General features: G+C 38.1%; 1 protein-coding gene and 1 long non-coding RNA gene across 11 annotated transcripts in view; one reads left to right on the top strand and one right to left on the bottom strand.

Moving 5' to 3' along the window:
* Positions 1-23,844, top strand: part of ATP2B2 (ATPase plasma membrane Ca2+ transporting 2) — a 647,176-nt gene that overhangs the window by 244,710 nt on the left and 378,622 nt on the right. For all 9 annotated transcript variants that reach the window (XM_031955187.1, XM_031955103.1, XM_031955098.1 and 6 more), the window contains one exon: positions 15,206-15,304. The gene's annotated coding sequence lies outside the window, so the exon portion shown is untranslated. The remainder of the gene's footprint in view (positions 1-15,205; positions 15,305-23,844) is intronic.
* LOC105749590 lies at positions 2,669-13,355 on the bottom strand. 2 transcript variants are annotated; one of them, XR_004232378.1, is made up of 3 exons: positions 13,083-13,355; positions 12,763-12,821; positions 2,669-2,864 (listed from the first exon to the last, which is right to left on the bottom strand). It is a non-coding gene; the product is annotated as an uncharacterized LOC105749590 (long non-coding RNA). The 2 variants fall into 2 exon arrangements; XR_004232379.1 differs by having other exon boundaries at positions 12,763-12,824.

Consider the following 23,844-nt stretch of genomic DNA (forward strand, 5'->3'; position numbering starts at 1 on the left):
TGAACAAAACAAAAGAAAAATCCCAAACCTCCAAATATGAAATGCTATTTTTAGCCGCTTAAGTTGATTAGATATCAATGGAAAGAGAGCCACAAAGGAAGAGAAATAAAAGAAGGAATAAATAGAAAGGAAGAAAGAGAAAAAGGAAGGAAAAGAAGGAAAGAAGAGTAAAGAAAGAAAAGAGGATGGAAAGAGGGGAAAAAGGAAAGAAAAAAGAAAGAAGAAAGAAGGATTCCTTTTTGTTATTTCTGTCTAGTTCTGTGGGGACTTGGGATTCTGCAGCCTGTGAGGAGGATACTGCAGTAGCTTTGGATATTTGGAGCTTGTGCCAAATCAACAGCTCTTCTCCTACCTGAGCTACTGTGGGTGTGATTACCCCCTTTGCCTTAAATAGACGGTGGCTTGCCCTCGATCAGGACATAAGCACAGTAGGATAGCTTTATGAAGAACAGAAGGACGAGCCCTTTTCCTAGTTCTCTCTGCTTGGTGCATAGTAGGGTTCCTGGAACATTTTTCTGGAGTCCTGAGTCACATCTTTGTGGCATCTGCTCCTGAGTGCTGTTCCATCCGAATCATAGAATTTCAGAGTGAGAGAAGCCTTGGGGATTAGCCCATTGAACCCTTCATTTTCAGAAGGAAAAATGTGACTTATTCAAGATTACATGGCCAGTCATTGGCAGAACTGGACTAGAATCCCTAGCAGTTTCCTGCCTTCCTTTCCAATGTTGTTCCTGCTACTTCTTGGCCTTTTACTCCCCATTGGTTGGCTTGACCTTAGAAGATTAAGTCATATGTGTGGGAAAAGTACAGTAAGCCCAGCATTACCTTTCACATGTTCCTTTTATGTCAAATGTAAAACTGGAAGCCTGACCCTACTTTCAACTTTGGAAAGCCTGTCACAAGTGAATACTATGCTCCTGGCTTGGAGATTCCATAATAGAGACACAATTTTATTCTGTCCTTTTGGATTCCCCACCATTCTAGGCTAGCTATATTAAGGCATGCCAGAAGTCTCTTCATTTTGTTGCCTTTCCTTGGAATGCTAGTTACCTAGTTCAATCCCCTCTCACCAATCCTTCTCCTCTCCTTCCTAGAATCATCCCATATAATAAATGATTAAAGAAAAAAAGGAATAAAAGGGAAAAATCAATAAACTAGTCTGGATATTGGAAAGATTTAATTTTATATGAAATTCTTTATACTTGTAGAACTTCCCTGGCCTCCCACCTCATACATCTCTCTGCAGAGGAGAAGGAGTGGCTATCTTCTGTATTTCTTATTCTTCTTTTCTTTTTTTTAATATTTCTTCTAATTTTGGCCTTCTTGTTCTTTCTTCCTTTTTAAAAGTTCATTTTTAAAATCAATATCTTTGCTTTTATATCACCTGAAATTTCCCTCGCATCCTTTCTCCTCTCCTCTCCCAGAAAGCCATTATATATAATAAAGAATTTTTTTCAAGTACAAAGAGAAAGGAGAAAAATCTACCAAACCAATCAATTCACAGAAAAAATTATAAAAGTAATGCAGTTTTCTATACTCATGGACTCCTAATCTCAGCAAAGGAGAGAGGGGGGATATCGTCTCCCATCTCTTCTTTGAGACCTGGTACTTCTTCGTAATTTTGCAACATTCACTTTTTATTGGTTTGTGGTTGTTTTTTCTTGTTGTAATTATGTGTGTTGTCTGTTACTCTCTAGGACAGTGGTTCTCAAAGTATGGTCTAGAGAATCCTGGGGATCTCTGAAACCCTTTTAGAGGGTCTACAAATTCAAAAATAGTTTTTATTTCCAATATGTCTATATGTCCAAATGTCTATAAATATAATCCAGATAAACAAAAACTCTTTGGAGAGATCTTCAATAATTTTTAATAGGATAAAGATATTGAAAACAAAAGTTTGAGAACCACTGCTCTAGGATATACTTAATTTATTGTTTATCATTTCATATAAGCTTGTACTTTTCTGTAACCATTATATTTATCAATTCTTAAAGCACAGTAATATCCCATTGCCTTCATATACCACAATTTTCTCATTCCCCACTCAATGGGCATCTACTCTGTTTTAAACTCTGCTACCACAGAACTGTTGCTATAATATACTTTAAATCTGATATGCTATTTTGGCATATATAGGGTTTTTCTTTTAGAGTGACTTTGGCATATATTCCTAGTGGTAGAAATCAGTGGGTCAAAGTGTATGGACATTTTAGCTATTTTATTTGCAAAATTTCAAATTGTTTTGCAGAAATGTTGTGTAATTTATAGGTCCTCCATCAATGTGTGGAATGCATCTCCCTCTCCCTACCAGCATGATACGGTGGAAAGGTCACTGCATTTGTTATCAGAGAATCTGGGTTCAAATCTTGATGCTGTCACTATATATGGGACTGGGCAGTGATTTCATATCAATGATGATTGATTTTCTTATTGGAAAATAAGGGATTTGGACCAAAGGACTTTGATTCTATGTAATTGCATTTACTTATTTGAATTCTACTTTCTACATGAAATCTTTTTTTTTTTTTTATTGTGTCAAATCTCCTTGATTTCTAAATGTGCTGCAAAGGGGGTTTTAATTTTAGTCCATAAAATTAAACTTTTTGGGATACTTTTATTAATTTAATATTATATAATACAATACACAACATAATCTTATGTATTTATGCATTTAAAAACATGATTCTGAGGGAAGGTTTTCAGGTTTCACCAGGTGGTCGAAGGTCCCCATGACACAAAGGAGGTCAAGAACCCCTTCTCTGTAAGAAGAGGCCACAAGGAATTCATCAGGGTCCACAAGTAGATTATGAAATCTTCCCAGTTCATCCAGTTGCTTCTGCTTGATTTCTTTCTTTGCTGGGAATCTTAGAAATAAGAGAGAATGGGGACTGCAGTCAGCAAGAGATAACCCTTCCCTGATCCTTGAAGGGATTTTATTTTCAGCATTACCTATCACTGGTGATCTCAAGACTTCAGGGGAGTGGAAAACACAACAAACTAGTTGTACTAGTTGACCTTCTCATACTCCTTTCAAACCTCCTTTCTATAAATCCTCATACAAGGATATATTTGAGATTCTTGCCTTATAATACTGGTTAAACAATTTGACACTGAATTATTTGTATAGAACCCTGTATTATTTACTAATCATGTATATTAGTTCTATCTCTTCAACTAGACTTGAAGATTCACTAAAGTAGAAATTATATTATCTTTATCAATTATAGAGTTGCCACCTATATGGCCAGCAAATACATGATTGGTTTTCTCAAAGATCCTTTTCTCTTTTCCTCTATTCCTATTGCTCTTTCCAGGGGCTGTAGACTTTTTTTGGAGGAAGGGAGATGGAAAGCCATCCCTGCTTCATTAAGTTGCTGTTATCAATTTGTTTTGGGTCCCAAAATCCCATGATCAGCCTCCATTTCCATCCTAAGAAATATCTTGTGATTTCAGTTTTTGTCTCTAACGGGTTCACCATTTCCTTGGTGCCTCTAGTTTATTATAATCTCTCTTTTCCCTAACTAAGCACTATATTTGGAATCAGAGTCCTTGACTTTCAAAATAGTTCTGCTTCTTAAGAGACTATTTGATTATACCATGTCACTTAATCTTTCCTAATTTCAAATTCCTCATTTGTACAACTTTAAGAGAGGGTTTAAGTAGAGGAGCTCTAAGGTCCTTTCCAGTTGTAAACTCTCTTGTTCTCTATGGATCCATATATATAGTCCTGTCCTGTCTTGTCTGTATATGAGATTAGAACGGATTGTTTTTTGGATAGTTCTGTGATTTCATTAATGAGGTGCTCTATTCAGTGGTAGCGATCAATCCCTCGCTATATAACTTCTCATCCTGAATGACTTGTCCACATCTTTCAAGAATTTCTTCCCAGGGGATTAGCCAACATGCTTGGAGCCTTCTTCTAGGTCTCTTCCCATTGTTTGAATACGAATGGAATACATAAGTTATCCTTTTGTTATCCCTTGACCTTACTATATGATTTGCCCACCTGCTTTTCTGATCACATATTCCTTGTGATATTAGGGAATAGGAAAAGAAAAGACTGTCTTTTGCTTTAAATTTCCCTCATCCTCTAACCCTGGAAAGGGACAGGTTTTTTGGGGGGTAGGGTGACCCAGTGACTGTTCAGTACATGGCAGTTTGAATATTTCAGATCTACTGAAAGTAAATATTTCTGCCTTTTAATTGGTGTGTGGCAGATGGTACAGTGACAATGAGACTTTGCTTTTGGTTAAAAGAACCAGAGGAAGCCAATAGTGATGGCTGATGGAAAACCATGTCAAAAGTGTGACTTTAATCTTGGAATTCCATGGAAAATTGTGTTGTTAACAGACAGGAACAAATATTACTTGGAGAAGTTGGTCTTAAAAGCCCCGCTACCCCTTTTCCTGTTCTTGGCTTCTTTTGGAGGCCTATCTTGTGGCTTGTTTCCAACTGGCCTTGTTCTTATCCTTACCAAAAAATTCAATAATTAAAAAATTAACAATTTTTTTCTTTCTGCTCCATTACCCATTCCAAAAAAAGGAAGGAAGAAGAAAGGAAAGAAAGAAAGCATTTATAACAAATATACCTGGTTAAGCAAAACAAACCCCAGATTTGGTCATGTTAAAAAAAATGTCTCATTCTCCATACCTGTGTATTAGAATGGGTTAATACACTTCATCATTATATTCTAGAAGAGCAATTGATAGTTGCATTGATCAGCATTCTTAAGTTTTTCAAGTTTGTGCTTAAATGTTTATTATTGTATGAATTATTCTCATTTCATTCTGCCTCAGTTCACATGTCTTCCTAGGTTTTTTAGAAACCATACCTTTCTTCATTTCTTACAATGAATAGTATTCCATTACATTCATGTACCATAATTTGTTCAGTCATTCCCCCTTTGATGAGCACCCCCATAGTTTCCAGTTCTTTGCCACTATAAAAATAACTTCTATAAGTACTTCCGTACATATGGAAGTAACAAGTAGAGGTAACTTGCCACTTTTGCATCAGCGCAGCTGCTTGGTTTGCTTCCAGAATATCCTGCCTCATCCAGGATATGCTGATCACCTGAAATTTCATCATCATGCTGATTGCCTCAGTTTGTGGTGCTCAATACCTTCTCAACTCAGTCTCTGATTGGAAGATTGGAGGGTGGAGCACTCAACTCCTCCCCAAACCTTCCTTTATAGAGGATTGGGATAAGAATCTTTCTACTCTCTATCAGCACCTCTGGTTTTGACTTTGGGAACATTATATCCCAGGATTGGCTCCTTCATCTCCTACCCCCTTTTTAGCTTCCTTTTTTTGTCCTTATTTGATTGTAAGTTCCTTGAAGGCAAAGCCTGTTTTTATTTTTCTTATTTTCTATTCTTGTATCTTCTTAGTGCTTAGCACAGTACCTGAAACATAGTAGGCACTTAATAAATATTGAATTGAATATTTTCTTTGTTTTGGGGCGATATGCTTTCATCCCTTCTATGATTTTACCCAATAATGGTTAATTGGTTCCAACTCTTGGGGATAGGCTGATTTTCACAAGGATCTCTAGAAGACACAAAGCCTTAGAGTCCCAAAGAATGATGGTGATGTGGTGTAGTGAGACAATTAGTGAATTTGAAGACAAAACTCCCCAAATCCTGTCTCTGACATTTATTGTATTTGTGAGCTTTGGAGAATCTTAATTACTCAGACTTTAGGCTTTTCAGGTGAAAAATTACAGGGTGAATTTGATGACTTCTAAAGCCCCTTCCAAATCTAATCTATGATTCCATGAAGATGGGATGAAAACAATAGGGAAAAAGTAGATATCCTAGCTATTCAGAGAGATGATGGTAGAGTGCAAGATAGTATAAAGTTTCTTATTGAGAAATAGGAGATTTGGTTCTAATACCAGTCTTTGTTTCTGCCATGCCAAGTGAAGAGTGATATTTTCTGACCCTGGGTAGAGCTGTTTCATGGGGTGGGGAGATTTCTGACTTCCCCTTTACTTAATAGTTTTGCCCTTTGGTGAACTTCTGCTCCAATAAGGATTCTGGGATTTATTATTTGGGTTCATAGCCCTGCAGATGTGAACTTGGGATTTTAAGAAAGGAGTTCCATAGGAAATATGAATTTCTTAGGAATGGGATACAGGGTACAGTTTGTGAAAGTAAAGGGAGCATATCCACTAAATGAATATCAGTAACAGGAGACCGGAGAAGAGCAACAAGTTCACAGCTTCCTAATTGGGTTCACCAAATCCAGTTATCCCTTCCACATCACTGGAAATTTTTTGGCTCTTCCTTTCTACCAGAGGAGAAGTCTGAATTTTATCTTTTTCTCTTATGAGGTGGCTACAGTACCTTATTGTAAAATCTGGATTGATACTATGCAATATTATAATTATATATATATATATATATATATATATATATATATATATATATATATATATGCATTTATTCATTGCTTGGTTGTTGTTTTTCATTCCTGAAGAGAACCAAAATGGCATCATTATGTTAGAATCAAGTTACAGTGTGCTCAACTGTGGTTGATAAGATCAACATGAGCTCACAATACACAGTCACAGGTTGGACTCAAATAGTCTTTATGGAAAACCATGTCAAGAGTATGACTTTAATCTTAGAATTCCATGGAAAATTGTATTATTAACAGACAGGAACAAAAGCATTACCTGGAAAAGTTGGTCTTAAAAGCCCCACTACCCCTTGTCCTCTTCTTTGGGATAGATTCTTTAACTATACACAGCTGATGTTTCTTCTGAGCTACTTCACTTCTGGTATCTATTATATAGTCTAAATGGGCAGCTATGTGGTTTGAGCCTGGAGTCAGAAAGATAACATGCTGAGTTTAAATTTGATTTCATACTTCTGAGCTGTGTGACCCTGGACCAATCACCCAATCACTTAACCCTGTTTTTATCAGTTTCCTCATCTGTAAAATGGGCTGGAAAAGAAAATGGCAAATCACCCCAGTATCTTTGCCAAGAAAACCCCAACTGGGGATTCACAGAGAGTTAGGTATGACTGAACAACTCTAAGTAGTGCAGAAATTAATAAGGTAATCCCTATCCTCAAGAAGTTTATTCTCTAAGTAAGGGAGATAGAACAAGTCTTTAAATTCATTTAATACAAAGCAGAATAACAAACATTATAGAAGTTATACAAAGTACTGGAATAATAATAACTTAAATTTTTATAGTGGTTTAAATATAACATTTTGGGAACTCTGTCATTCATGGGTAGCAAAATAACTGCTTCTTGTTTGAGGCCCCATGTGTCAGCACCCAATCAGAATTATTGCTCCTATGTTATTACTTATACTGACTTATTTAGAAAAGCATGAATTCAAAATGAGAAATTGAATCAATGTGACAGATAGGAAACAAGGAACAAATCTCTTCCACACTCTGCACACATGGGGCCACTTTCTCTTAAGCTACTGCAACATCAGTGATAGGGTATAGATGCAGAGAATACATATGATTAGAATATCCATGGAAGCTCCTTCTACCTCCGTCCTTGAAACATGTATGAAGTAGAATATAACAGGAGCCTATCTGGATAGAATACATGTTTTAAAAGTATATGTATTAGGTGTATAACCTATATCAGATTGCTTGCCATCTTGTGGAAAGGAGAGAGAGATGGGAGACAGGAAAAAAAATTTGGAACTCAACCTTATAAAAGTGAATGTTGAAAATGATCTTTACATGTAATTGGAAAAAATAAAATACTATTAAGAGTATACATGTTAGGTATGAAAGTGTCTAGGAAATATGAGTGGGGTGAGTCTACGTAAAGATATTGTATCTAAAATACGTGTGATCAGGGCAGCAAACACCTTCAACATTGCCCGATTACTCTGTGTAAATAATCAAATTATTTTTGGTTATTCTCTTCTGGGTATCACACCTCTACTACTACACACCTCTACTCTACTTGGTCTCTTGCTAGCCAAGTTGCTCCCTGTTACCATCTCCTAAGCTTCAGTCATTCAAGGCAATCTGTTGTTCTGTACTTCCATCTGCTAGGTGTAGTGGTCAGAAATCCTCTCCCTGCTGTGGGCTTGCTGATAAGCTTTTAGCACATGACTGATCCAGTAAACCTAGTTAAGTTAAATTCAGAATGTCCTACAATAAGATGAACTTTTTTGTTTGTATTTCCCCCCTAGTGTTTCTTTGAGATCATTGGTTCCAAATATCTAAAATTACTTCCCTCTCTAATACTTTTCTTTCTTTCTTCCTGCAATTGTGCCTGGGATAAGGTGACCCAGACTTTGTCCTATGTCATGGAAAGCTAGAGTATAAGTTCACTGAAGGCAGACGGTATTCCTTTTTCTCTTCTTGTTCCCAATACCTAGTACAGTTCCTGGCACAGCCAAGGCACTTAAGAAAAAAGCTTGATTGAGTAACTATTATTCCTTTACCAGTTCAAGAACAACTGACCATTATACCTCATTAGTTCGAATATTCCATTATGATAAGATCAGGTGAGCTACTTATAGATGGTCCTGCTCCTACTGTTCTTCCTCACTTAGTAGCTTGACAAATCCTCAGTGGTGTGACGTGTCACTGAGTCAATATTTCTCTCATGGAGCTGTGTCTTGTGATCTTTTTTTTCCCTAGGGACTTGTGCTCAGGATCTGGTATACAAGGTTTTATTGACCAAGGTTCTGACATTATTTATTTTTTCTTAAGTTGATTTGAGAAAACTTTAATTTTGATGCTACTAATCTTGGGTTTCCACACAGATAATTGATTCCACCTGCTTGTTTCTCATTTTCCCTGTTTTCTTCATTTCCCTACCTTTTCCCTTTCCATTTTCTTTGCCTGCTTTCGCTTTTCTTCCTTGTCTCTTTTATTTTGCCTCTCTTCTCTCTTTCTGTCCACTCTTGGATCCCCATTATTGACCTCTTCCTTCCCCTTTCTGTTATTGGCATCAAGATTCCTAGACATAGTGTTTCCTGTATATTTTTTAGATATGATGAAGACTCAAAAATTACCTTTATATTGGGATCAATAATCAGGAAGGAAAGGAGGAAAGAAAAGGAGGTCAATGTGAATTAAAGAAAAAAATCTGAATAATATAATATGATTGAATAAATGGAATTATGGTTCAAATTAGAGAATCTTCCCAAGCGTTATAACACATAGAGAAGAATTAATTCATAAAGGCAAATTATTATTTATAAAGAGTGCCATGAAATTCTCTACTCTTAAGTAGTTTAACATTTCTCTGGTTAATAATATCAATTTGCTTAGCAACACTCCATCCCCCCTATATCCCCTACCTCTACCCTTTTCCCCATAAATCCAGGTGAAATTTCCCTTATAAGGGCTCTATTTAAAGAAATTATTTTCCAGAGTCAAGAAATGGTCCAGAATAGGAGTGCTCTGTTCTTCTGATTACTGTAATTTCCATTAAAAGATGGTTTTTCTGGCCCTTGTCCAGGTTAACAGTTAATAAGGAAATCCCCAGATGATGTGCTCTCTTCATCACAGGAAGTAAGAGAAATGGAGAGCAGAGCCAGGCAGCTGTAGATGGTCTGTGTTCTGTATTCAAGTCTGAATAACCCTACAATGACTCTCTATCCTAGCTATCACATTGAGGTAGGGAAATCATTACAATGACCAAATAAAAAAGCCAAAAAATTCAAGCAGCAAAAAGGAGGAGGAAGAGGAGGAGAAAATAGAAAAAGAAAAAATGATATGTATTTATCCTTCTAGTCTTCCTTAGGTCTCAGAAGTCATTTTCTTCTCACTAATTCACTTTCCAGAGTCAGTCTTATTTGGAATTTCGATCAGAACAAAGCCCCTAGCTTCTCTACATTTTGTATTTCAGGAATAAATGTTTATTGCATACATGAATGAATGATTTGGATTCAAATTTTATAGTATACATGGGATCCTGACAGTATCCCCTCCTCTTATTCTTCTTAAATCTTCAACTTCCTCCTCAAAGAGCTTCAACTCCTATCTCACTACAGTGAAGTCTGATTTGTTCTGTGCGTTTCTTTCCCTGGAGAAAAGTAAATGGAAATCCCGGGACACTCCAGCCCTGAAGAAGCTCCTTTGACAGAGGCATAGTGGAAAGATTGCTGGATCTAGAGTCAGGAGACTTGGGCCCTAATCCCTGTCTGACCACTTACAGCCAAGTTTCCTTCAGCAATCTGTCACTCACTCAACAAACACTTATTAAGTGCTTAACTATGCTTAGCCCTAGGGATGTGAAGAAAAATAGAAAACCGTCCTCTACCTCCATGATCTTAGATTCTAATGGGGGAGATAATATGTACAAAAATAGGTATGTACAAGATATATACAGAGAAGATACAACATAACCTTACAAGGAAAAGCATTAGTAGTTGGAAGGAATGAGGAGAGGTTTCCTGAACGAGATACAAACTCATCATTCTAGTCTATTGGGCTTCATTTGGATTGTGTCCCTTTCATCCTGCATGTCGGCTGTCTCCCCTAAATTTTTGTTATCCTCAGATTTGAAGGTGATGGTTGATTTCAGTCTTGAAGAAAGCCAAGAATTCTGAGACTGTAGGTGAAGAAGAGAGGGGATTCTGGGTATTGCAAAGGCACGGAGATGAAAGATGGAGATGGGTTAGGCTGTGTAAGAGGAACAACAAATTGGCCACTATATCTGAACTGTAGGGTATGTGTCACTTAATTATCTTGGATATATGAGAGACATTTTGTTTTTCTGAAAAGGTGTCTGGATCTCCTTTGCCTTCCTCTTTCTGCCCCTTCTCTCTCTCTCCCCCCAATCTCCCTAAGACTGGGAACAGTTTTGATTCTGAGTTCAGGCCTTATTAATTACTTCATGGAAAAGACTTGACTCCACTCTGACTATGTAGACACTGTATGTTTCTGTCTCTCTCTTTATCTTTCTCTGCCTCTCCCTTCCTGTCATTTTAATAATAACTGATGTATTATCTATCATTATTATCTTTCCTCCCAAGCCAGCTCCTTCTCTTTGACTTTGCTGTTCCTGTCAGTGACTCCTATGTTCGAAGCCTTGGTGTTAGATTTGATTCTCCCCTTCTTCCCTTCCTCCCACATCTCCCATTCAATCAGCTACTCACTTCTGTTGATTTTATCTCTGTGACATCTCTCAAATTCATTCCCTCTTTATTTCCACTGCAGCCAGCCTCACCCTCATTACCACCTGGTTGTCTGATTGCAATAACTTCTTGATAGACCATCTTGCTTTTGCTCATTTCTCTCATCACACACTAAATAGCACAGTCACAGGCACCTCAAAAGCCCTTTACCCCAGAACTTCTTAATCTGTTTTGTAGATCTATGGATATATTTCAGGGGGGGTCCATAAATTTGGATAAAAATGATTTTTTTATTTTTACTAACCTCTAATTGAAATTGAACATTTTCTTCAATAATTTTAAAATGTTCTGAAAAGCATTCTATAGGCTTCTCTAGATGATCAGAAGGCTCCATTGTGCAAAGATTTGAACTCCTGATGTAGTTTGACTTCTACCTACAGAAGAATCTCTTTTATAACATAATAATTATAATAACTAGCATTTTGTAGTTCTTGAAGACTTGCATGGTATTAAAATACATATACCTTCTCATTCGATTATCTCAAATGGTCAGATAGCTTTTCCTTGCAAATCACTAGTGAGAAGGAGCCTACTGCCTTTTGAAGCAACTTATGATACTTTTGGAGGATTCTGCCATCAGGAAGTTTTTACTTTCATTTGTCCTAAATCTGCCTTGTTATAACTTTCACCCATCACTTTCTAGTTCTGCCTTCTGGGGCCAAGCAGAACATGGCTAATTCCTCTTCCATGTGACAATTCACATTCAATTCATGGGAGATGTATCCTTTCCCTCTTTCCCTCCCCACCACATTATTCTCTTACCCAGATTAAATATTGCTAGTTTATTTAACTGATTTGTCTAATGGCAAGATCCCAAGGCTGTTTGTTCTCCCACTCTCCTGATTGCTCCTTTGCTTATTCTTCAGATTGCCAAAGCCCTTTGTCAAATAAGGCCTCCAGAAATGGAAAAGAAAATTCTCTTTTCCAGAGAAAAGAACTCTCCATGGGTTCTGACCAGGAGTAAATACATGCAAACTTTTGGCATCCTTGTTCTGGATACTGTATTTCTCATAATGAAAACTGAGACAGTTTGTTGGGCTGCCTTATCTCACTCTTGACTCATTGAGCCTGCAATCCCTCAAACCTTCAGATCTTATTCAGACAAATTGTTGTCAAAATGTTCCCCCTATCCTGTAGTTGTAAAGTTGATTTTTTGAATTCTAGTGTGGGATGACATACTTATTTCAATTAAATTTTAGAGTTATCCTGTTTTTCTATCCTATTAAAATCATACTACATATTAGCTATCCATCCCAGCTTTGTTTTCTTTAAATTGGATAAACCTTCTTATCTTTACCTTTTCATAGATCATTGATAAAAATATTAGATGTCATAAGGAAATGAAAAAAGCCTTGGAGCACTTCATTAGAAAGCTTCTTCCTAATTGAGAATGGACTATCTATAACTACCCTTGATCTCTGACCACTTAGATGTGCTATTGTTTAGTCCATATCTCTCTATCTTATTTATAAGATTAGCATTTTGTCAAATGCTTGCTGAAATCTAGACAAATTATGGCTACAGTTTCCAGATCTTCCAATTCAGTAACCCTGTCACATGATAAGCCAGACATGATCTTCTCATTAAAACCATGTTATGATCTATTACTATCTCCTTTCTTACCATAGGTTTCAGCTCCTTATTACCCATTTTGTTCAGTGTTTTCCAATCCAAGAATCTTTCTGCTTGACAAAGGAAACAAGCAAAGTTAGAATTAAATAGTTCTTTCTTATCACTGTTACCCATTATCAATGTTCCATCCATTTTGAGCAACAATCTTTGACTCCACTTTCCCCCAGAAGAACTTGAAAAAAATCTTTCTTTGTTCTTCCCATTCTTTGTTAACCTTAGCTCATTTTGGGCTTCAGCACTCCTTAATCTATCCCAATAGGACCATATCACACTTTTGTATTCACCTTCCAATATCTGATTTATCTTTTTACCTGTCATTCCAACATCCAAGTTGAAGAATGAGCTGTTCATTCACATAGATCACTTTAGACAATCCTTTCTTCCCTCGTTCTCCCCATTAAGGAACTGATTGAGAGCTGAAAGCTTTTGAAGTCCATGAAGAATCCTTCGTTTACAAAAAAAAGAAAGCTTGATTAGGAAGATATTTGAGCTAGTTCAAGTAGATAGAGTTCCATTGGGAGTCTCCTTAAAGTTGCAAGATTTGAAGAAAGCTTGATTCTGTTTGATAAAAATGGTCCCATCTCTTTCATTAGATCATTCCTATTTCCTTCTTCTTGATTCCCGCCCCCCCCATCTCCCATTCATTCTCCCCCAACAGTAACTTTGTATTTGCTTTAAATATACATTGTATTCTCCAAGATAAGTTCCCTAAGAGCAGGGACAGTTGATTGTTGTTTATGTCTCTGATAAATGGAACTGTATAATGAACATTTATTGAAGTGAATGAAAGGTAACATAAGTATTATTATCTCTCTAGTCCCTCCCCCCTTTTTCAGTTACACAGTAAAGGTGAGAAAAAATAAATGACTCATCCAGGGTCTCAAACTGAATATTTCAGAATTTCCCTCTCTCCTCCCCTCTCCCCCCAATCAGGTACTTGGTCCACTGCAGAATGTCTGCCATATTTCTTTATGTAGATCAGAAATCTTCCATATAATCATTGTGTCTAGCTCTGTTCTCGTGAGATACACAGGATAATTCAATTCAAGTCAGCAGGCATTTTAAAAATGCTTAGTATGTGCAAGGTGCTATGTGTGAGAAATCTAAAGACCAAAAGAAAAACAGTTTCTCTTATTATTCTGTATTATCAAATCCAGCTTGAAATCCATCTATTTCATTGAATGGCTATTTGTTTTTGATTGGGATATTTGATTGGGCTTAATTTTGCCAGCTATATTAATTGATATATTTCATTGTACCACAAAGTTGTAACTTTTGAACTTAAAGGTCAGAGGATCATTTATCCAGTTAGTCATTGGGTATTTATTAATCATGTACTATGTACTTGGTACTGTGTCAGCCACTAGGCAGACAAAGAAAAGGAGCTCACAGTCTAATGAGGATGGAGGAAACAAGATGCAAATAGCTATGTTCTAACAGCTCCATAGGCTCCAGAGCTGAAAGATACTTCCAAAGTTATTTAGACTCATGCTCTCATTTGATAAGTAGGGAAACTGAGGCCTGAAGAGGCTAAGGGATGTGACCAAGGTCACAAAGAGGTAAGTAGATTTTAATACTTTGCCATAACACTTTTGTATGTGTGTTCCACTTATTTCATAACCAGTCATTTACTATACATAGATTTGTTGGCTTTCCAGGCAAATTGCAAATACCTTGAGGGAAAAAAAGAAACAAGACTTGTACAGTTGCATATTTTGCGTCACCCATAGTTATTTGCACAATATGTTACATTTATGAGCCATTTGTTATTTAAGCTGACTCAGGTGACTCATTGAATGCCTGACCTAAGTGCTACCATCTGACACTCTCCACTGTCCCCTTCTCATTGAATACTCTGCTAAATGTGCTCTTTCCCTGCCCTTCAGCATTATACTTGTATCTCCAGTATAGCCATTGACATATTACAGTCATTTGGATGAATGACACAAACGCACGGGGCACTTTAAGGCTTCTAAGTGATGTCATAGTGCATAGAGCGCTGGCGTTGAAGTCAAGAAAATTTGAGTTTGAATCCTGCTTTAGACACTTATTAATTATGTGCCCCTTGGCAAATCATTTCATTTCTCAGTGCTTCAGTTCGTTCATTTGTAAAATGGCTATTTTATAAAATAAACAACAATAATGCCTTTTTCCTGGCATTGTTGTAAAGATCAAATGAGATAAGATTTGTAAAGTGTTTTGCAAACCTCAGGGTGCTAGATAAGTGCTAGTTATGATGATGATATCACTTCCCTTTCTTTATTAAAAGTTGATTTAGAACAGAAGCCAGTTTCTCATTCATCACTGTGTTCTTCAGAGCTCACAGCATCATACCTGACATATAATGGGAGCTTTGTTGACTTAATGAATAAGTTTGTCCCCTTGGAACCTTTTCTGGAAATATGGTTAACCTCTGTTCTGATTCTTCTTTTAGATCTGAAGCCAAGAGACTCCAATCCCCTGAGAAGGACCTGGCTATGAATCTTGTCTTCCTGTTTCTGAAGCCCTCCTTCTAACTTGGAAACATTGAAGGGTGAGTCTTTGAGTGGGCCAAAGGAACCCATGGGTCTCAATTTATTGGGTTTGAATCAAGTCTGGATCTACAATTGAATGAAGCTTGCTAGCTCAATGGAAGGCTTAATTTGGTATTGTCTAACAGAGCTGCTGCAGGGGAACATGCATTAGGGAATGGCCAGATTGCTGATTTTTTTAAAGACTTATCAACATTGTAAATAACACCATGTAAATGGTGGGCATGAGAAAAGGGCAAGATAGGCTCATTCCCCAGTAGTGGGGAAGGTGCAGCATGAGTGTGACTGGGAGGAAGGAGATGTGTTAGGCTAAGGGTCAGTCTGCCATGAATCATACAAAGGACGGTCGGGTGCTTAAGAACACAGGGCAGAAATCAGTAAGAAAAATCGTGATGAACTCAATCTCCTCTGTACTCTGTGAAGGAGATACATACATACACAGAGAGAGATAGACGGACAGACAGGGACAGACGGACACAGAGACACCAACAGACACACAGAGAGGCAGATGGATAGAGAGAGAGAGGGAGATGGACAGAAAGACAGAGAAAGAGGAAGATGGACGGGGGAGGGAGGCAGACAGACACAGAGAGAGAGAGGCAGACAGACAGAGAGAGAGAGAGAGAGGCAGATGGACACACAGAGAGTGGCAGACGGACAGAGAGAGGGGGAGAGAGAGAGAGAGAGAGAGAGAGAGGGGGGGGGGGGAGGAGGAGGTAGATTAACAGAGAGAGACAGAGAAAGAGAGGCAGACGGACAGAGAAAGAGAGAGAGGGAGGGAGAGGTTCAGACAGTCAGACCGACAGTCTCACACTTGGGCACCTCTCATTTTGCTACCCTTTCAGTTTTTACCCTATGATTGGGCTTCACCAGGGTGTTTTCAAAACTTTTACATAATTGCCTCAATTTCCTTCTTGTTCTTTTGCCAAATACCGAAATAGGGAACATAAACATGGATGTTGGGCTTGGAAATTGGGTTAAAGTAAAAGCATTTCTAAAGCCAGCTAACTTACTTGTTCACTGCACTCAGGGTGTTCCATACCCAATCTTTAATGCCTTTGCACAACCTAGTCATGATGTCTAGTGACATCTCTCCCTCAGTGCCTCAGAGAATCCCGAGTTTCCTCTAAGTCTCATCCCACATGCCATTTCCTGTTGGAAGCCTTTGCCGATCCCCTGAGTTTAGTGGTGTCTAAGTCAGTAAGAAATTAATGTTATCTGTGTTTATTTTATTAAACATTTTCCAAGGACTTTTTGGTCTTGGACTCCCACAGTTTGATATATCTGCCTTGGTTCACTGAATCCCAGAGTTGAAGAGGAACTTGGATCCTCAGTGACCATTCAGGACCTCTTCACTTGAAAGGACTCCCCACTATTTAATGCTGGACAAATTCCTAGTATTCCCTTCCTTTTCCACCAGTGATCCCATATCTGCCTGTTTACAGGTTACAACTCTGAGGGCAGGCACTTTGGGCTTTGTTTTATTTTATTTTTTTATTTTTATTGTTTTTTGGGCTCCATCCTAGCACTTAGCATATTAACTGGCAAAACAAAAAGGCACTTAATGCATTCTAGTTGGATTGGATTGGATCGGGGAAGGAGAAATTGAAAGTTCTAATAATAACAATAATGAAAATAGTACTTCACAGCAATAATCTTATTTGTTCCTCAGGGCAGTCTTGTGAGGAAGGGACAATTATTACCCTCATTTCTCAGACGAAGAAATAGAGGCTTAAGGTCACATAGCTAGTGTCTAGCTTGTATGATGGTTGATTTGCATCCAAATTTTAATGACTCCAATTGTTGACTCATCTTGCCTCCAATGGATTACTTTAAAATGTTTTGAAAGTCATTGGATTTAGAAGTACAAGAGGCTTTGGAGATCATCTTATGCAGGAGTTCTTAATCTAATCTTAATCTAAGGTCCTTATATTTTAAAAAAAATATTTGAAAGCTGTAGTTGAATGCAGTTGGTTTTGTTTTACTCATATATTTTAATTTATTCAATTAAAAACACGATTTTTGATGAAGAATCATAGGCTTCATCACACTGTCAAAGCTGGATCCAGGACCCAGTGAAAGGTTAAGCCTCCTGATTTAATATAACCCTCTCATTTTAGAGAAAGGGAAATCAAAATTCAGAAAGAGGGAAATAATTTGGCCAAAATTACACAGGTGGCAAGTAGGAGATGCAGGAATTGAACCCAAGCCTGCTGACAAATCCAGGGTATCTTCACATTATACTAATATTATGAATTATTAATATTTTATTACATCTGCATGAATGTCACTCCTCCTATTTCTGTAGTATGCACATTGGGTTTCACCATGGGATCCCGTGTCATTGGTGTCAAATACAAATGAAATTTATTCTTTAAAAAGGGTTTAAATCACAGAATGACAACTTTGAAAAATGGTGTGCTCAAGATCTGACTTTGTTCCATCTGGTAAAAGGAAGAGGCATTTGGGAAGTGTTTGGAAATTGGGACTGTTATGTATTGATGTCTACTTGCTGATAATAATAGCTGGTGTTATTTATAAAGCACTTTAAATATTACAAAGTACTTTTTATATACAATCTCATTTAAGTTTCATAACATCCCTTTTGAGGAGGTACTGTGGTTATTATCACCATTTTACAGATGAGCAAACTGAGACCCAGAGAACTTAAGTGATTTCCTCACAAATCACACAAGTAGTAAATATGAAAAGTGGGATTTGAATTTGAGTCCTAATGGTTTCAAGTCTTAGCATTCTTTCAGCCCAACATAGCTTTTCTTTAGAGGCCTTGAGTGACTTGACAGCCCAAAATAAATGTCTACCTACTTTGAGAGTCAAGTTTTCTGATAGGAAAATCTATAATCTTAAAATAATAATTAACATATGTCCCTTCTATCTGTTTGTCTGCCATACCCCAGGATACTGTCTATCTTGCTTACCTCTAGTTCCAGCTCTTAGCACATCACTTCCATGCTTTAAAACCCTCTTTGGCTCCCACTAACTATCTAAGGAATCAAGACCACATATCTCAGCAAGACATTTGAAGCTCTCTGCAATCTGGCTCCCACCCACCTTTGCAGCCTTAGCTCACACGCCTCCGCCTCAAATGCGCCATGTTCTAGCTAAACTGGGCTCTTTGCTGTCCTCTGCACACATCCCACTCTTTCCTGCCTCCCTGTCTTTGTTCACATTGTTCCTTATTCCTGGAATGCCCTCCTTCCCTTCCCTGCCTGCTGATGTCATCTCTACTTTTCAGCTGTCACCTCCTCTAGGAAGCCTTCCCTGATGCTTTTCATCTTGCTGGGTGAGTACAAATGGGATCCCTTATTGGATCTCATAGCCTTGTGCTTTACTCTTTTCCAATGATATACGTTGACATTTTTTCCTCATATATTATTCCCTTCTTTGAGATATCGACCCCTTGAGGGAAAGGAACTTGCTTTATTTATCCTTTTCTTCTTCAGCGTCATGAACGGTGCTTTGAGCATAAATTATCAGCTCTTTGAGGACAGGAATTTTGTATTATTTATCGCTGGATGTTTGATAATGCCTTAATTCTACTGCAGAGCTTATGAATCATAGATTCATAGTCTTAGAACTTGAAGGAAACCTTGAAGTTGAGGCTAAAATAGGCTAAGTGACTTTCCTAAGACCGCTTGGTGAGTATCTGAGGTGGGATTTGAATTTAGGCCTTCCTGTCTCCAAGCCCAGGGCTCAGTAAGCCTTCTAGCTACCTCTAGCAGGCACTTAATAACTTCCAAAAAGATGAGGTTGGTAGGCATGTATAAGTGTGCCAGGACTGCTGATTTAACTGGAGTGGTGTAGATAAGGGAGTGCATGTGTCTTATTTCCCTCATGCTTCCTCTCCTTTAGCCTCTCTTCATTCTGGCCAAACAAGACTATTCATTCTCCACATCCTCATCCCAGCTCCTAGTCCGGGCTTGCTTTGTCCCTCTGTGCTCAGAAAGGCCTCTGCCGGATACCCCTTCTTCGATTCCTTCTCCTGAAATAATCCCTTTCTTCATGGCTCAGGTGAGCTGCCACATTTTGTATGAAGCCATTCTTAGTCTTATTCCAAGACCTGAAATTTCTCACAGTACTTCCTCAGGACTTCTCCTTTGTTTAGCTCACATTCTTGTTTTTCTTATATTTATTGTTCATGTTTGATCTCCCCATTTGGGAAGGGTAAATTGTTGAGGGTAAATCTACTCAGTTAGATTGTAAACAAATCTTCCCTATGAGGTTGTAAGGTCATTGAGGGTAAATCTCTCATTATTAGACTGTAAGGTCATTGGGTAAATCTTCCCTATGAGACTGCCGGCTCATTGAGGGTAAATCTCCCCTATTAGACTGTAAACTTGTTGAGGGTAAATCTCCCCTATTAGATTTTAAGTTTGTTAAGGGTAAATTTCCCTTGTTAGGCTGTAAACTCATTGAGAGTAAATCTCCCCTTTTAGCCTGTTAGTTTGTTAAGAGTAAATCTCTGTTAAAAACTTGTTGAGGCTAAATATTTGTCCATTGCATAAACTGGGGAATGACGCCAGGAAAGATGACCTCCTTGAGATTATCTTAACCTACCTTGAGGCATCCAGATGACTAAGTGGGTCAGGAAGTCAGGAAGATCAGAGTTCAAGTTCTACCTCAGATAGTTATTAATTGTGTGATTCACGGGCAAATCATTTGACCATTCTCAATACTAGTTTCCTTATCTGTAAAATGGGGATAGTAACAGTACCTAACACATAAGATTGTGGTGAGGATCAAATAAATTAACATGTAAATTTTTGAGATTCTTAAAATATATATATAAAGCTAGTTGTCAAAAAGTTTCCCTAAGGAAAAGTTTCAGCTTCATGATGAAATGCACAGTACTCTTTACATAGAAGGAGCTTTCATTGCAGAATATATAATGGATTACTGATAGATCAGTCCTAGGGAGCTGTTTGTGGACTAGCAGTTAAATGATTTGGCCAGGCTCACACACCTGGTGTATGTGTGTGTGTGTGTGTGTGGGGGGGGGGAGGATGTCTCATAGGTCTCTCAAGAGCTAGAAAGGACTTTAGGTTTTCCCTCAGCCAATCCTTTCGTTTTGTAGAGGAGGAAATGAAGTTTAAAGGAATGAAATGACTTGGCCAAGCATAATACAGCAGAGATCTGGAGTTTGAGCCCAGGTTCTCTACCTCCATATTAAGCACTTTCTCCATTGTACCACCCCGCACTTGTACCTGGGTAGATGTTCTTGTGGCTCCTGGGCTAGTAAGATTGCCGAAAACCAAACGCTCCTTAAAAGGAGATGCATGAGAGTTGGCACTATTGGGACTATTGGGGAAGGGAAGGAAGTTGGTGGGTGGGGATGGACCCGTTTTGCAACAGGACATTCCACCCATCTTGGGCTCCATGCTTTTCTTAGATCTGTCCTCCCCCTCTCCTTTTTATGGTTCAGACTTATGGTTTCACGGATATAAGTGATATCTAATATGAAAACTTTCTTCCTTCTTGCACCTCAGTTATTGAACTTTAACTTAGAGAATTGCCTGAGATCCTCAGAGTTTTTGACTTGTCGATTGTTATATGTCAGGCAGGATTTGAATCTAGGTTTTCCTGACACCGATGCTATTTCTGTTTTATAATATTTATAGATTTCCTATTATAGAGTGGCTAGTAAATGCTTTACTATTATCTCATTTGATTCTCATATCAACCCTAGAAGGTAGGTGCACTGTTATGCCTCAGGTCAATTAGGACATGCAGTGGATAAAATAGTGGGTTTGGAGTCAGAAAGCCTCATCCTCCTGAATTCAACTCCTGCACCACTCACTCACACACTATTTGTGTGACCCTGGCCAAGTCACTTAATCTCATTTGCCTTAGTTTCCTCATCTTTAAAATGAGTCAGAGAAAGAAATGGCAAACCCTTCCAGTATCTCTGCTGAGAAAACCTTACATAGTGGGAACTTAATAAATGCTTATTCCCTCTCTCCAGTTGTGAGATGAAAATAGCAGTGATTGCACTATTATCCTCTCAGAGCTGTTGTGAGCATCTAATGAATCAAGGCATGTCAAATTCTTTGTAATCATAAAGTGCTCTGTATCTGTTGAGTTACTAACATTAACACAACCAAGATTTTCTTATTAAAGGTCACTTCAGCTCTTAATCTAGCCACTGAAAACCACTGAGCCCTTTAAGCTGGCTAGTCTTTACTTTCTCTATAATTTTGTTTATGCCATTAAGTTTTTCAGGAAACCTTTCCTTAATAACAAACATTTATGATGACTAGTGAAGGTCAGCTTGTCAGCCCTTGAAGGAAATCTGCAAAGTGGATTTCCTAGAGTGGCTTTCCTGAGTACAATGGCCAAGATAAACAGGTCCTAGAAGTTCAGTGCCCAAAGGGGCCTTAAAGATCATCTTTCACAATACCCTCATTATCCAGATGAACATAAACTCAGAGCAGAATTGACTTGGCCAGGGTCACAAGGTTAGTAAATGGAGAGCTGGGATTCGACTCCTGGCCCGCAGTACTAGTATAAGATAAAATAAAACCCTTTCATTCTATCCTCTTCACTTTAGAATTAGTGCCTTCTTTTTGCTTGTTGATCAAATTAGTAATGGAAACCTATTGTGAGAGAACTAGCTAAACCATTTCTGAGAACAGACTGCTTTCAAGGCCCCCTCAAGAATTTTCAAAGTACCCATTTACTCACAAACAAAAGATGTGTTCATTATAAAGGGTCGCTGTCTATTCATTAAAGCTGGACCTCTACAGGCCGACTCTAGTCCAGTGGTCCTCTTAATACCTGAAAGTAAAGACTAAAGCAATATTAAAACAAACAAACTGGTTTGTCACTAATTCTTACTGCTCCCAATAGTCCAAACTCATGAGGTCTTACTGCAGGAGCAACCATTTTATATACTTCTCTGATTATAGCAGTGTAGTCTCTGGGTAGAAGATGTGCTTGAGTAAATGAGGTGAGACTCTTTTTGTTAGCACTGAGCAGAGATCAGTTAAAAAGAGGCTCTGGAGAAAGGAGAAGGTAAAGAGACAAAATTCTTCAGAGGCAGGTTTTGCTTTCTTCTTTTAATCTACCTGAAATGAAGCCTTGGAACTTCTGGAAGCCAGTTGAAATGGAAAGGCCCCTCTGATCCCAAAGTTGACAGCCTTCCATAGTTACCATGGTCCTGTTCTGAACATACAGGACCTCCTAGGATACACCCATGCTTTCCCTTGCAGCAAAGATGCTTACTCTTTTCTTTTTCCTTTTCTGTATTGGCCTTCAATGCTAACCAAAAGGCTTTCTCAGCCTTTGATCATGTGTTTTCCCCCTCCAGTAAACCTTGCAGGGCAACTGCATTCTTTATATCTTTCTAGTGGGGAGTATTGAATGTTCAGGAGGACTTAGTGAGAGGGTTGCTAATCCAACTTTGATGTCCACCTGATGCACCCAACTCTCACCTATGGCTCTAAGAAGCTGTAGTGTGCACACCATGGTAAACTACCAGATGGACTACTCAACCAGTCCTCAAACCCATGGATGACTTAGGCTATGAATATGTAGCATATGAAGACTTTCCCTGGTGAAATGGGCAGATGGGAATAATTTGTTCCAAGGCTGTGAAGATGACTGAAACAGGCTCTGTAGAGAAGTTAGAGCTTGGTTTGGCATCAGCCATTCCGAGGTTACCCTTTGCATCCCAAACAATCATCAGGCATCTTGACCTTTGTCCTGATACTGGTCTTTGATGATTCAAGAAGAGAAAGTGGGACTGACCCTCCCTCACAAGAAGTCAAAACGCCACCAGTCATATTGTTGGACCTCTTTGAAAATGAGGAATAGCTTTCTAATATAGAACTTTTTAGAAGATATTTATTATGCATCTACTATATGCAAGTGTCTTAGTTAATAAAAATTTATTAAGCATTTAAAGACTAAGTAGTTTTGCTAAGCTTAGTTGAGCAAAAAATATTATTTATTTTGGTTAATAAAACCAAAATAAGTAATAAAAAAATCCCAAACAAAAGCCAGTTCTTGACCTTGAGGAACTTCTGATAATCTAAAGGGTGAAGATAACCACAAAAGGAAACTAAATAGGAAGGAAGGAGGAAGATACCACGTTTCCTTATCGATGACATGATAGATAAATCCAGAAGAGTACAGCTAAGATATGGCTAAGTTGTGTGGCTTCCTTGAGTGGAGGGTCTGAGTGGAACTCTCTGCCTTCTGATTGTAGGAGAACAGCCCCAGGAGCAAAGGGCATTAGAGCCGAACTCCAGGACTGAAGTGATCTTGCAGAATGAAGTAGATCCTGAGCTGTGATGGGGATGGCTAATGGAGTAGAGCCAAGAGAGAAAAAAGAGAATCATTGTGCTGTGATTTTAATTAATTGGTCAATAGGTGTTGATTAAATAGCTCTTAGGTGCCAAACACTATACTAGGCACTGAGGGGACAAACACTAAAAAGATAGTTCTTGCCCTCAGGAAATTCACACTTTACTCAAATGATACACCAAGGGCATAAATAAATATATACAAGTTATACAGAAAA

The sequence above is a fragment of the Sarcophilus harrisii genome, chromosome 1, assembly GCF_902635505.1.
Source record: "Sarcophilus harrisii chromosome 1, mSarHar1.11, whole genome shotgun sequence".
Lineage (NCBI taxonomy): Eukaryota > Metazoa > Chordata > Mammalia > Dasyuromorphia > Dasyuridae > Sarcophilus > Sarcophilus harrisii.